Below are 15,935 nucleotides of genomic sequence, written 5' to 3'. Positions count from 1 at the left end.
ATCTCTGGCAAGTCAAATGCCATTCAATTTTTCAGTCTGTGTATAGTCTCAACAGCCTTTAAATCTGTTGTTAAAGACAAGTTTGCAGACGTGCATTTTTGCACTTTCCATGTGCAAATAATTGACCCTTCAAGCGCTGCCAATCGGAGCCCTGCTTTCTGTAGCCCGACGGGCTTTGGTGTTACCTGCGATGGCATTTGCTGACTCTCCTGTGATGATGTGAATCAGGAAGTAAACGAACACCTAGAGGCAGCTGGTCCCGTGGCAGGTGAGATGGAATTCCTCGATTGCTTGGGAGTGATGAGTCATAGCCTAGGGCCCGAGTTCTTCCTCTCGGTGACCCCATATATGACGAAGCCGGCAGGAACCCTCTAGCAACATCTCTTCGTGCAGCACAACTAAAAAGAAGGTGCGCTTAACTTCTCGGACTCGCACACAGTTTGATAGTTAGTCATATGAGAAGTCAAGTCTACTGGAATGGCAATAATAAAGCCCCGCTTCTGTTTACATCCAAAGCCCCTTCGCCTGCAGTGGAAAGCTTGCCTTTTTTGAGTTTTTATACCGCTCCTTGACAAGAGTAGCCACCAAGCCAGTATATTGATCATTTTATAATTTTACTATAACACGGATCACTTTTGAATATTGAGTAAATGTTTGCAGTGTTGTTTGCTGCACTGTTTTAAAACTTAAGAACACAGAATGGGGGATTGCTGTTCGTTTAGGTGAAAGCATCACGCCTTTATTTTTCAGTGCTAGTTACTGCACATATAAGTGCGTGATTTTGTTTCTGTAGCATAACTCAATTGGAGTTTCCTCTAAACACGTAAATTAAGCTTGGCTCAGTGTTCAGCTTAAAGGCTGCTGCTTTTGTAAAGAAATAAGGGCCTTCAGTTTAAATCATCACGGCATACCATGTCTTTATAAGAGGTGAAAGTTAACAAATCAACTTGACTGCTTACTGTCTGCTGTTGGGTACATTATGTTAAATTTGCAGTGTTGCTTATTTCTACCTTTGTATTTTTGTGAGGACATTCACATTTTAAATATTAACTCATCAAATACCCCCTAACATGAGTATGTGTGGGATATAGTTTTGATTTACCTCAAGCTGCTGTCCATGGGTGGAACAGCAACATGTATGTGAGTATAGAAATAAAAATCCTCATAGCCACCACCTGTAGTACTATGTAGAACAAATGTATGAACAAATACTCACCTTTCTTAAAGAGAACAGCAAATATTGCTCTGGCAGTCGCACCAATGTGTAAGATGTAGTCCTCAATGAATAGTACTTCATTTATTTCGTGACATCATTTACAGCTTCTAATAGCAGAGTGTGACCCATGACAGACTATTGTCCCATGTTCAAAAAAGCACACGGAGGTTTTCGGGACTCCAGGGTGTAAAAACGAATTCCACCATGACTCTCTTGGTTGCATTTTATTTCTTAGTTCACCACATCTTTTAGATCTTAACACGACTTCACTTATTTGGTATTTTATTTGATTGGTTACATGGCTGTATTCAGCTACCCTTTTGCCAGCAATTCGCAACATTTGTTGGTCCGTCGGAATGATGAGGGCCACCCAATTTCAACTGAAAACAATGGCATGGATGTATATGTTAAATCATTGAGATCTGATTTAGTATTGTAATGATCATAATATTCATACACGGGTACCTCACAAGGGTGTGTTTGAATCTTGGGGAATTTTAAAGGACGTGGAGTCATCAAATGTGCTCCAATTTGGCTTTAGTTAAAGAGCTCTGTACAAGGTACTTGATAGATCTCCCCATAAATGTTATCCATAGGAGACACGGGATCTGTATCACAGCTGTTGTAAGTCATTCGAATTTTCCACATTGCATGGCATTTAGTCTGTATTGCGAAGATAAATATCTAATTCCACACTCTTATTACTAGCCCACAAACAAGTGGGATTTTAAATGTTCATAATTCTCCAGATAGCACATTTTGCAGTTTATTTAAAGCTACGATACCACACTTTGCTATTTTCCTAAATTCCATAGGCATCAATTTGATATTTCCATAGTTCTCTGCTACATCATTGCCAATTTCACAAAGGATACATAGGCTGTAATGGTGTCAGAGTGTCATTCCACTTCCTGGTCTGTCTTGAATAAGAAGGCATTAGTACTGGCTGAACAGTGACAGTGTTGCAAATACTAGAACAAGAAGGCTGGAGCAGAAGGAATACCTCTGTCTTTCTCCCACCAGTAAGGAGATGCAGGCACAATACCTCAGATTTTAGGCTACATGAAAACGTGTGCTTCTGCCTTACAATGCCCTTGTCCTTCATGAGAGTCGAACCATGGGGAAAACCCAATAAGGAAAACATCATAATCCTCCACTTCAAAAGAAACCGAGGACTGCACAGTGTAACCCTGACAAAAAAATAACCTATGTGGTTGAGTCATCAGCCAGCTATGTTTTTGGGTTTTGCAAGCCATATGTTGGGGGATATCTAGAAGTATCGGCTTTTAAAAACATATGAGCCAGATGTTTCTTCTCTGTAAGCACAAATGATAGTTCTATATCACAAAATGCTCTTAGAGAATCATTGGTTTGCAATATCTTCATAATCACATATTGTGGTATTATGGGCTGTCAAGAATAAGGCATACTCATTTTCTAGTGATTTTGCTTAAACTTTTCTAATTTGGCTTGTATTTCGTTAATCTTAGTTTTATTTCTTAATGTACATTTGTCTTTAGAAGAATCTTCTACGAAATTTCAGACACATTTCCTCTTGCCTCCTATTATAAATAAGTTCTTCAGAACTTATTCTTCCCATTCTTAATCATTGACTATAGGGTAGATTATATATTGATCGTTTCTTGTGGAAACGGTGTTATTTTTCTCAATTGATTTCATGGTTACATTGTGTTAAATTTGCAGTGTTTCTACCTTTTGTATTTTTTGATTTGTTGATTTCATACATATATTCTCACATCTAAAAGATTTACTTCTAATATCCTTTATTCAAAGTACATTTTACTATGCAGTGTGAAGCATTCATTGAGTTCATGGATTGCACCTTCCCAATATTGCTAATACATCGGTAATGTATTGCTACCAATATATAAAATGTTTGTTGTATTTCTCATGTTGCAGTATCAAATTTTGTTCAGTATTATGCATAAAGCTATTCAAGTATGAGGGCACCCTATTGCTGTCCATTGTTACTCCCACTGTTTGCAGGTATAAGTAATGAGCACATTTAAAGTATGAGCAGTACAAAATCACATGTAGAATATTCATTAAAAATATTGAATATCTTCTAATATTTGATGTTGAAAGATCATAGTTTCAATAGTTTCTTTACCGTCCTCCTGTGTAATGTTCCTGCATCGATGTATTACATCACAAGTAAAGAGCATATGTCCATCTTTGACAGTATATCTAGCAATTTGTGGAAAAATGGCTGTTGCTTCCTTGACCAGAGTAGAGAAAAATGTAATCAATATTGTCAAGTGTTCGTCTAGATATGTTGCTAAAAGTAAAACAAAAAATTCATGTCCAGCCACAGTTGGTGTTAGTAGTGGATTTTGAAGATCTTTATGTATTTCAAGGATAGAATGCAGTATAGGCATGCCTTCCATTTGTCCTAGACATATTATTTTTTGATATATAGTATCCCTGTATTCTCATTAGCCTCTTGTAAAAGAACAGCAATTTGTTTAGCTATTTCTATTTCCGGCACCCAGATCATTGGCACGTTTACATAGATTTGTTCTTGGATGAGTTGTTGCATTTTCATCTGATACCATTGCCTATACATTAGCACAATCACTCCTCCTTTATCATCTTTTGTTATTATAATATGTGGATTTTTATCCAACTTCTGTATTACGTTTAGTAGAGATTTTTGTAATTGTGGTATTGTTTCTTAGGATGAAATGTAATTTTGTCTAATTCATTGAAAACCATTATATGATGTAAATAGGGTTTCCGTTTTTTATTTGCAACCAAGTATAACTGAAAAAAACGCCACTTAAGGGAATATTTGCATCTCAGTAAAAACTGGAAAACACAAGATTTTCCTGCAATTTTACTGCTTTTGCATCCTCTGTTGTCAAACAGTAGAAATGCAGCAGCTGCACACCTAAAGCTCCTTTTTGTGATAGATGCTCCCTCTCTTGCCACTTGGACATGGTAAGCTACGTAACCCCTTTGCCGCGGCCGCGATTTCGCTGCAGTGCAGCACTTCCACAAAATGGGCGGGACCGCGTCGGCCGTTGGCCGACGGCAGCACTAGCGAGGTAGTGCTCCCGTCGGCCAACTGCCGACAGCAGCACGCAAGGGATCATCCTGAAGGTCCTTGTAGCTCTAGGACAAACTTCACTCCACCTTTGGGAGCTTGGCTCACCTCATATGGCTTCAGGTCACTGTTCACTGAATGTTGCTCTGAGTGACCATCTGGTTCGTATCTGAACTCTGAGGACTGTAGTATCACCTCCATGATGTCATCCTTTTTCACGGAGAACATTACAAAGTTTTACTTTTTCAAAACTCTGGCACCAAGACAGTAGCAACAAACATCACTGCATAAGGACGCCGCCAGTATTAATGACCGGCACCCAACAGAGTCACATCCCCTCCGACAGAAGGATCGGGTAACCAGAATTTTAAAGCCAAAAAGTGGGACATTTCCCAAAAATAGAGGAAGGACTACAATTTTACTTCAACCCAGCGCACATAATGACAGTGCTTCTTAGCAGAGAATCACAGAAGAGGCAATAGGAACATACATAAACTGACCAGTGTGGGTTCATGCTCATGCAGGAGACTAGACACTGTCTCCGTTGTCTCCACTTGGCCTTGGCACACTGCCATTTGCTCACTCCCTATTTGGCACTTCTTCCCGTCGATTCTGAGAAGCCCTTTGACTCTGTCAACTGGCAATACCTGGAAGATGTGCTGAGGGAGATGGGTTTTGGACCCCTCTTGTGCAATTTGGTGAAGGTTCTCTACGCCCAACCCCGAGCATGGGTGCTAGTTAACGGGATGCTGTCAGAGGCATTCCCCCATTTGTAGAGGGACGAGGCAAGGTTGTCTCCTCTCGCCCCACTTCTTTGTCTTGGTGATGGAGCCCCTGGCGAGTCTGATTTGGTCAAAGGACTGCATTCAAGGATGGAAATGGCCCAACTCGGAAGCAGATAAAATTGCCCTGTACGCAGACAGCATCTTCATTTTCCTTGTGGACCCGGCTGTCTCCAGCCCTCATTGCCTGCGGATATTGAATTCCTTTGGGCAGACCTCCGGCCTTCGACTTAATCCCAGTACAATAGTCCTGGTCCCTCTACATTTAACGAGGGATTGCTACGATTGGCAATCCACAATACCCCTTAGGCGGCAATCATTCAAATATTTGGGAACCAAACTCGCCTGGTCACTCAACATAACTCCACTAGTGAAAAAAGCGAAGGAGGACATCTGCAAATGGTAGCCGTTCCTCCTGAATCCTCTGGGTATGGTCTAACTGTTTAAAATGATGATTCTCCCCAGATTCATCTACGTGCTTCAGAACACCCCCTTCTACTTCCCGCAAACTTGGTTTCGGGAGCTGGACCGCCAAGCCACCAAATTCCTCTGGGGGGTTCAGAGATCCCACCTGGTTCTGGCCCATTGCTGGATCCCACCCTTTGATGGGGGCATGTGGATGACTAACTTATATTTATATTACTTGCCGACCCTCCTCCACACATTACATGATTCAACCGGGGATGGTCCGACCCGGTCTACAGTCTCGAGCTAAGTGAGCTGGGACTACCCTGTATTCAGACTATCATGTATGGAAGACCCATACCTTCTGCACTACCAGAGGTGACACGCATTGTGCTCCTGGCCTTGCGGGCATCATTGCGCCACACCCAGTGGACACAGAAGTTAACCCAGGACACACCTCTGGCACGGTACATGGCTCAAGGAGGTCAGTGGGCTAACGGGATTTCGGTCTTAGGACCTCATTGGGATCTCTCAGCTCGGAGATGTGTGGGCCAGCAGCCGCGTACACTCCTTCCAGGAGTTACAAGCCAGGTATTCCCTACAATCATCGCAATTCTACAAGTACCTACAGCTCCGTCACACTCTCCACTCACACATATACAACCCACCTGAGGCACAGATTATGCTGGGGACCTGGGGAAGGGGGCATCTCCCGTATTTACCTTACACTAACCAACAATACCCCAACCACACTAGACCGGCTCAGACACCAGTGGGAAGAATGGGTGGGTCCACTGGAAGAGGAGGATTGAAGGGATGCACTAATGGGGCCTTAGTTGGTTACGGCCTCTGCTAAACTCCGCCTGATTCAACTGTACTACCTGCATGCCGCCTACTTAACCCTTGCACAGGAGGCGGAGGTCTATATACGTCCGCCTCCTGTACAAGCTGCGGCCAAGAAATGGCGCATTTCTTACACATGGTCTGGGACGTTCCCCAAATGGCAAGATTCTGGAGGGGCATTGAGGAGGAACTCACAGAGGTCTTGGGGTGGGAGGTTCCCCATGATCCACGGCACATACTCCTGGGGATCACAGGGGGCTAGACAGATCCAGAAATGAGAAGCTGTTTTTCAATACGGTCATGGTTGTAGGCAAAACGGACATAGCCGCCAACTGAAAACGTCCTACTTCACCTAGCCTCAAGAAATGGCGGGAGGGGGTGGACTGGTGTGCTACACAGGAAAAACCTATGTACGAAGCACAGGGATGTCCGAAGAAGCTTTGCAGGGTGTGGGGCAAGTGGTTGGGTACTGTGGCTTAAATTTATGTGTCCTACTAAATGTCTGTATCATGCAAGATTCTATGGGGTCATGCGGAACGAGATTAATCATTCAGTCTGGTGGGAATTATTGATCCTACTGTACCGTGCTATATTGCTTGTTTTATGTTACCACATCTAAAATCAATAAAATTGTTTATCAAAAAAGAACATACATAAAATGCCATTTTCAAAGCCAGTTGCATGCCTGTTAATTAAATATCTTTCTTATAACAGCTGCTACCTATTCCTGCTTTGCAAAACATAACAATTGCCTCTCGCCGTTTTCAGTTGACCCTCTCTAAAAACCGGGACATGAGCTTAATTTCCTGAAATCTGCCAGGACAGCTAGCAAGAAACTGGGACCGTCCCGGCTTATCCGGGTCGCCTGGTCCCCCTAATCAGGTACCATATCATTAACTCAATCTGGTGTATTCCTCCTGAATTATTCTCAGAGAAATGAGTACGTTTCAACAATTTTTATTTTCACTTCAGTAAATGGTATTAATTTCATATCCATTTGCAAAGTTTTTCCAAAAACAATCCAACTTCAAAGATATATGTTATTGCATCCAGCTCCAATGCATTTCGGGCAACCGCCCTTCATCGGGGAGCATCTAAAGTAAAGACGATACAGGATAGTAACCATCATGGAAGAAATATAGGCAATGTATAAAGTGAAAAAAGTGAAGAGAAGGTGAAAACAAGCATTAGAAATGCAATCGGGCTCGGATTTATTTGAGTTTGAGCTAATGGCATTGTAAATGCCAATGTATTGTTGCTATGTGTTATGGAGTGTGTTCATGTGGTGTGTACTGCCAGTGATCTCTTTGTGAGTGTGCGAATATTGCACCACTTGCCTGTGATGTCCTTCTTGTGAGTGTGAGAAGCTTGCACCTCTGCTGCCTGTGGTCTCCTTGTGAGTGTAAGAAGCTTGCACTGCTGCTGCCTGTGATATCGTTCTTGTGAGTGGGAGAAGATTGCACCTCAGCTGGCTGTGGTCTCCTTGTGAGTGTATGCACTGTCATCGCTAGCCTGTAGATATGCACTGTCATCGCTAGCCTGTAGATATGCATTGGCTTCACTAGCCTGTAGATATGCACTGTCATCGCTAGCCTGTAGATATGCTCTGTCATCGCTAGCCTGTAAATATGCGCTGTCATTGCTATCCTGTAGATATGCGCTGTCGTCGCTAGCCTGTAGATATGCATTATCATCGCTAGCCTGTAGATATGCACTGTCATCGCTAGCCTGTAGATATGCACTGTCATCGCTAGCCTGTAGATATGCTCTGTCATCGCTAGCCTGTAGATATGCACTGTCATCGCTAGCCTGTAGATATGCATTGGCTTCACTAGCCTGTAGATATGCACTGTCATCGCTAGCCTGTAGATATGCATTGGCTTCACTAGCCTGTAGATATGCACTGTCATCGCTAGCCTGTAGATATGCTCTGTCATCGCTAGCCTGTAGATATGCGCTGTCATTGCTATCCTGTAGATATGCGCTGTCGTCGCTAGCCTGTAGATATGCATTATAATCGCTAGCCTGTAGATATGCACTGTCATCGCTAGCCTGTAGATATGCTCTGTCATTGCTAGCCTGTGGATATGCACTGTCATCGCTAGCCTGTAGATATGCACTGTCATCGCTAGCCTGTAGATATGCATTGGCTTCACTAGCCTGTAGATATGCACTGTCATCGCTAGCCTGTAGATATGCATTGGCTTCACTAGCCTGTAGATACGCTGTCATTGCTATCCTGTAGATATGCACTGTCATCGCTAGCCTGTAGATATGCTCTGTCATCGCTAGCCTGTAGATATGCACTGTCATCGCTAGCCTGTAGATATGCATTGGCTTCACTAGCCTGTAGATATGCACTGTCATCGCTAGCCTGTAGATATGCTCTGTCATCGCTAGCCTGTAGATATGCGCTGTCATTGCTATCCTGTAGATATGCGCTGTCGTCGCTAGCCTGTAGATATGCATTATCATCGCTAGCCTGTAGATATGCACTGTCATCGCTAGCCTGTAGATATGCACTGTCATCGCTAGCCTGTAGATATGCTCTGTCATCGCTAGCCTGTAGATATGCACTGTCATCTCTAGCCTGTAGATATGCATTGGCTTCACTAGCCTGTAGATATGCACTGTCATCGCTGTCATCGCTAGCCTGTAGATATGCATTGGCTTCACAAGCCTGTAGATATGCACTGTCACAGCTAGCCTGTAGATATGCTCTGTCATCGCTAGCCTGTAGATATGCTCTGTCATCGCTAGCCTGTAGAAATGCACTGTCATCGCTAGCCTGTAGATATGCATTGGCTTCACTAGCCTGTAGATATGCACTGTCATCGCTAGCCTGTAGATATGTTCTGTCATCGCTAGCCTGTAGATATGCGCTGTCATTGCTATCCTGTAGATATGCGCTGTCGTCGCTAGCCTGTAGATATGCATTATCATCGCTAGCCTGTAGATATGCACTGTCATCGCTAGCCTGTAGATATGCTCTGTCATCGCTAGCCTGTAGATATGCTCTGTCATCGCTAGCCTGTAGATATGCACTGTCATCGCTAGCCTGTAGATATGCACTGTCATCGCTAGCCTGTAGATATGCATTGGCTTCACTAGCCTGTAGATATGCACTGTCATCGCTAGCCTGTAGATATGCATTGGCTTCACTAGCCTGTAGATATGCGCTGTCATTGCTATCCTGTAGATATGCACTGTCATCGCTAGCCTGTAGATATGCTCTGTCATCGCTAGCCTGTAGATATGCACTGTCATCGCTAGCCTGTAGATATGCATTGGCTTCACTAGCCTGTAGATATGCACTGTCATCGCTAGCCTGTAGATATGCTCTGTCATCGCTAGCCTGTAGATATGCGCTGTCATTGCTATCCTGTAGATATGCGCTGTTGTCGCTAGCCTGTAGATATGCATTATCATCGCTAGCCTGTAGATATGCACTGTCATCGCCAGCCTGTAGATATGCACTGTCATCGCTAACCTGTAGATATGCTCTGTCATCGCTAGCCTGTAGATATGCACTGTCATCGCTAGCCTGTAGATATGCATTGGCTTCACTAGCCTCTAGATATGCACTGTCATCGCTAGCCTGTAGATATGCATTGTCATCGCAAGCCTGTAGGTATGCACTGTCATCGCTAGCCTGTAGATATGCACTGTCATCGCTAGCCTGTAGATATGCTCTGTCATCACTAGCCTGTAGATATGCACTGTCATCGCTAGCCTGTAGATATGCATTGGCTTCACTAGCCTGTAGATATGCACTGTCATCGCTAGCCTGTAGATATGCTCTGTCATCGCTAGCCTGTAGATATGCGCTGTCATTGCTATCCTGTAGATATGCGCTGTCGTCGCTAGCCTGTAGATATGCATTATCATCGCTAGCCTGTAGATATGCACTGTCATCGCTAGCCTGTAGATATGCACTGTCATCGCTAGCCTGTAGATATGCATTGGCTTCACTAGCCTGTAGATATGCATTGGCTTCACTAGCCTGTAGATATGCACCGTCATCGCTAGCCTGTAGATATGCACTGTCATCGCTAGCCTGTAGATATGCACTGTCATTGCTATGGCTTCACTAGCCTGTAGATATGCATTGGCTTCACTAGCCTGTAGATATGCACGTCATTGCTAGCCTGTAGAAATGCTCTGTCATCGCTAGCCTGTAGATATGCACTGTCATCGCTAGCCTGTAGATATGCATTGGCTTGACTAGCCTGTAGATATGCACTGTCATCGCTAGCCTGTAGATATGCATTGGCTTCACTAGCCTGTAGATATGCGCTGTCATTGCTATCCTGTAGATATGCACTGTCATCGCTAGCCTGTAGATATGCTCTGTCATCGCTAGCCTGTAGATATGCACTGTCATCGCTAGCCTGTAGATATGCATTGGCTTCACTAGCCTGTAGATATGCACTGTCATCGCTAGCCTGTAGATATGCTCTGTCATCGCTAGCCTGTAGGTATGCGCTCTCATTGCTATCCTGTAGATATGCGCTGTCGTCGCTAGCCTGTAGATATGCATTATCATCGCTAGCCTGTAGATATGCACTGTCATCGCTAGCCTGTAGATATGCACTGTCATCGCTAGCCTGTAGATATGCACTGTCATCGCTAGCCTGTAGATATGCACTGTCATCGCAAGCCTGTAGATATGCACTGTCATCGCTAGCCTGTAGATATGCATTGGCTTCACTAGCCTGTAGATATGCGCTGTCATTGCTATCCTGTAGATATGCGCTGTCATCGCTAGCCTGTAGATATGCATTATCATCGATAGCCTGTAGATATGCACTGTCATCGCTAGCCTGTAGATATGCACTGTCATCGCTAGCCTGTAGATATGCGCTGTCATCGCTAGCCTGTAGATATGCTCTGTCATCGCTAGCCTGTAGATATGCATTGGCTTCACAAGCCTGTAGATATGCACTGTCATCGCAAGCCTGTAGATATGCATTGGCTTCACTAGCCTGTAGATATGCACTGCCATCGCTAGCCTGTAGATATGCATTGGCTTCACTAGCCTGTAGGTATGCGCTGTCATTGCTATCCTGTAGATATGCACTGTCATCGCTAGCCTGTAGATATGTATTATCATCGCTAGCCTGTAGATATGCACTGTCATCGCTAGCCTGTAGATATGCACTGTCATCGCTAGCCTGTAGATATGCTCTGTCATCGCTAGCCTGTAGATATGCACTTTCATCGCTAGGCTGTAGATATGCATTGGCTTCACTAGCCTGTAGATATGCACTGTCATCGCTGTCATCGCTAGCCTGTAGATATGCATTGGCTTCACAAGCCTGTAGATATGCACTGTCACCGCTAGCCTGTAGATATGCTCTGTCATCGCTAGCCTGTAGTTATGCTCTGTCATCGCTAGCCTGTAGATATGCTCTGTCATCGCTAGCCTGTAGATATGCACTGTCATCGCTAGCCTGTAGATATGCATTGGCTTCACTAGCCTGTAGATATGCACTGTCATCGCTAGCCTGTAGATATGCTCTGTCATCGCTAGCCTGTAGATATGCGCTGTCATTGCTATCCTGTAGATATGCGCTGTCATTGCTATCCTGTAGATATGCGCTGTCGTCGCTAGCCTGTAGATATGCATTATCATCGCTAGCCTGTAAGTATGCACTGTCATCGCTAGCCTGTAGATATGCACTGTCATCGCTAGCCTGTAGATATGCACTGTCATCGCTAGCCTGTAGATATGCATTGGCTTCACTAGCCTGTAGATATGCACTGTCATCGCTAGCCTGTAGATATGCATTGTCATCGCAAGCCTGTAGATATGCACTGTCATCGCTAGCCTGTAGATATGCACTATCATCGCTAGCCTGTAGATATGCACTGTCATCGCTAGCCTGTAGATATGCACTGTCATCGCTAGCCTGTAGATATGCATTGGCTTCACTAGCCTGTAGATATGCACTGTCATCGCTAGCCTGTAGATATGCTCTGTCATCGCTAGCCTGTAGATATGCACTGTCATTGCTATCCTGTAGATATGCGCTGTCGTCGCTAGCCTGTAGATATGCATTATCATCGCTAGCCTGTAGATATGCACTGTCATCACTAACCTGTAGATATGCACTGTCATCGCTAGCCTGTAGATATGCATTGGCTTCACTAGCCTGTAGATATGCATTGGCTTCACTAGCCTGTAGATATGCACCGTCATCGCTAGCCTGTAGATATGCACTGTCATCGCTAGCCTGTAGATATGCACTGTCATTGCTATGGCTTCACTAGCCTGTAGATATGCATTGGCTTCACTAGCCTGTAGATATGCACTGTCATCGCTAGCCTGTAGATATGCACTGTCATCGCTATCCTGTAGATATGCGCTGTCATCGCTAGCCTGTAGATATGCATTATCATCGGCTTTAGTGGGTCAATTTCTGCAAAGTCATATGTAGTGGGCGGGTAGAAACGTGAATGACACAATAACGGGGTAATGCATGAAGAGGGCTCTTTAAAAACTCCTGTTAGTAAGTGTATTAAACATAAAATGTTTGTTCAAATCAGTAGGTCTTGGGTAATGGCAGTCCTAAAAAGTTAGTTACTGGCTATACAATTTCTAGAATATTTTGTGTATGTTATCGAGGTGGGAGGCTGATGCGTTGATGGTGATTGTTTCCTGCTATGAATTTGTGTGTGTTTTTTCTTTGCAGAATGTTGTAATTGCTTCCGCTTCTCCTCTGCCCTCCAAACAAGCGTGCTCAGCCAAGTAATGCCGACCCCTGAGATTGCTGGGAACGGCTCTTTCTGAGCACTGCGCCTAATGGGCCGGTAGCAGAGTGGGACAGGATGGACGTTTTTCCTGGTTAGCAGGAACACGTTCCTCTGGACAGAGACCGACTAAGCCATTCAGAATCGGGGCACATTTTCGGAAAAACAGGGAGGGGTTTTGCAGACTAGCCCTTGACAGTGCTGATTCTGAAACTATTATCTCCCTTAAGACTGACTCTGACCCAGCCCTAATACCATTTCAAGTGCTCTGACGCATATTGTGCTCTCGAAATCGCCTAATATGCGGTCGACTGTTCCCCACACTTATAAATTCCCTGTAGTAGGCCGAATGACATGCGGCTGACGAGGCTCCGGTCCTACTCGGGCAATCACAGGTACAGCATCTGCAGAACTAACACATTGCCCTAGGCCAGGCCTCCGCCGCGCCGGCCCTCCGTGGTTGGCTGGTCGAGCTTATTCCGCAGGGGCATAGATAAGCATCCCCGCGCCAGACATCGAGTCCAGAAATCTCCGAGCCTTAGGCACACGCTCTGCCCGGCTGCCCCCTCCACTTCACACGGCAGTGAATCACACAGCGAGAGATAAGAACTGAGAAGGAGTCAGCGCTCGTGATGTGTGAAAAGTTCAAGCAGGACACCTCTCTTAACCATCTGGATTGCATTACACGGGCACTCTGACAGCTCCTAATTAAGATTAATCACTCTGCCGTGCTCGTTCTCGCACAGAATATGCCACATCGGGCACGCGTAAATTACTTACAGCCTCACATCAACGCTACTAAATACACACCACAGCGAAGACGAATCACTAGGCAGATGCCATAAAAAACTAAGGAATGTGCCAGCCGGAGCCCTTTCTGCATTTTTAACACATGAGAGCTCGGAAGCTCCGCCTCACTTCGTGGTGGCTTAGGCGGAGCCCTAAAAAGGTGAAAAAAGTTCCTTGACCCGGTCGGAGCACCAAGGTGTTTAATAGCGTGGTGTGGTAGACTCAATATAACCTAGCAAATACACGGTGAATAGACTATGGTGTAGGGCGATTCCAAGTATAGCAAGGTGAAAAAAGTAGCGTTTGGGTAGAATGAGAGGTGAAAGAATAACTAGGCTAAAACAGGTTTGAAGCGAGGTTTAAAGCAGTGTAAAGTGTACCCGGTTACCGAGTGTGCTAGACGAGCGGTGACAGCGCGCAGAATGCGGTGCTCTAGGATAGCAATTACTTACGGTGTTAGGAAGTTTCGTGAGGTTTCGCGGTCGGCAAAGGTTTAACCGGAAGCGTGAATCTGTGCTTCATAAACAGAAGCCGGGGAGTGTATGGGTCATGTGATCGGGGGGTATAGAGCAAGAAAGAGGACTAGTGTGAGCGTGAAATAAAGGAAGGTAAATCGGAAAGAACTACATGCAAAACTAATAAGAAGTAATAAGAATCGGTCAATATTTAAAAGGAACCAATGTAAAAGAACAAATCATAAGATAAGGAGACAAATTACATTAATATTCACAGTATACTATTGAAGATGATTAACCTCAAGAAGGAGTCAAATCAGAACCATGTTGCACAAAAATGTGCTGTCATACAAAATTACAGTAAGATTATAAATAACATGAAAACTCAATACGTTCATTTAAACCATGGGGCTTAATTGAATTGAGTTTGTAAATCCAGTGATTCTCTCGTTGTAATAACATCCTGTTATTATCTCTGCCCTCTGTCTTTTTAATGATTTCCAATGCCATGAACTAGAGTTGGGCTATGTTGTGATTCATTTCCATAAAATGTGACGCTACTGATGATTTTAGGTTCTTGGTTCGGATGTTAGATTTGTGTTCATTAAGACGGGTCTTTAACTTGCGTTCCGTCTTTCCGATATAAACCTTGCCACACGGGCATTGGAGAAGGTAAATGAGATTGTTGGAATCACACGTAGCCGTGACGTTCAGGTTGATGTTGTAGCCTTTCATGGGATGAGTGAGTTTATTGCCAGGAATTATATTGTGACAGTTATTGCAGTTGTTGCAGGGTCTAGTTCCTTTTGAGATGGAAGAGTGTTCCGTGGGTTGTTTTAGAATTTCGCCCAAGTTTTTCCCCTTGGTATGGGCAAATATAGGTCTAGCTTTAAACATGTCTTTAAAGTCTGTCTCCAACTCTAACATTGGCCAATGTTTTAGCATGATGTTTTTGAACATCGAGCTAACGTTGGAATATTTAGATACTATGACCATCCGGTCACTCTCCTTTTTCTTTTTTGGTTGTTGTAACAAAGTGTGTCGATCTAATTCGTCCACCTCATTTATTGCTTGTTTAAGTAAATCTTCTGGGTAGTCTCTCTCTTTGAAACGATCTATCATTTCATCCATTCTTATTTTTGCCAAATTAGGATCACAGGTAATGCGTTTGACTCTAAGTAATTGGGATTTGGGTAGGTGTTTTTTCAGGGATGTCTGGTGGAAGCTGGTATAGTGTAACATATTGTTACGGTCAGTTGATTTTCGAAATGTGTCAGTTAAAATTTGGTCATTTTTTAGAGTTATGCGGACATCTAAGAATGTTATGGTTTTGGAGTCTATGGTCCAGGTAAACTGGATTCGTTGATTGGCTGAATTTAGGGTCGTCAGAGCAAGTTCAAGATTCTCCCGTGTGTCTTTCCAAAGTATGAATAGATCGTCTATGTAACGAACATACATTTTGAGGTGATTTTTCCACATGGGATTAGACCAGATGTTGGCCTGTTCAAATTCTCCCATAAAGATATTAGCGTATACTGGAGCCGCGCTGTTTCCCATGCTAGTGCCCACTAGTTGCAGAAACCAATTGTCTTTGTATGTAAAATAGCTATGATGTAGGGTGAACA

General features: G+C 44.0%; 1 protein-coding gene across 1 annotated transcript in view; it reads left to right on the top strand.

Moving 5' to 3' along the window:
- The first annotated feature begins 277 nt into the window (after nucleotides 1–277).
- The window catches only part of MAP3K13 (mitogen-activated protein kinase kinase kinase 13), a 624,460-nt gene continuing 608,802 nt past the window's right edge, over nucleotides 278–15,935 (top strand). Inside the window, exon 1 of the mRNA XM_086955435.1 lies at nucleotides 278–409. The gene's annotated coding sequence lies outside the window, so the exon portion shown is untranslated. The remainder of the gene's footprint in view (nucleotides 410–15,935) is intronic.

This window comes from Lissotriton vulgaris, chromosome 2_1, assembly GCF_964263255.1.
Source record: "Lissotriton vulgaris chromosome 2_1, aLisVul1.2, whole genome shotgun sequence".
In the NCBI taxonomy this organism is placed as follows: domain Eukaryota; kingdom Metazoa; phylum Chordata; class Amphibia; order Caudata; family Salamandridae; genus Lissotriton; species Lissotriton vulgaris.
This window is presented reverse-complemented; position numbering and strand designations above follow the sequence as displayed.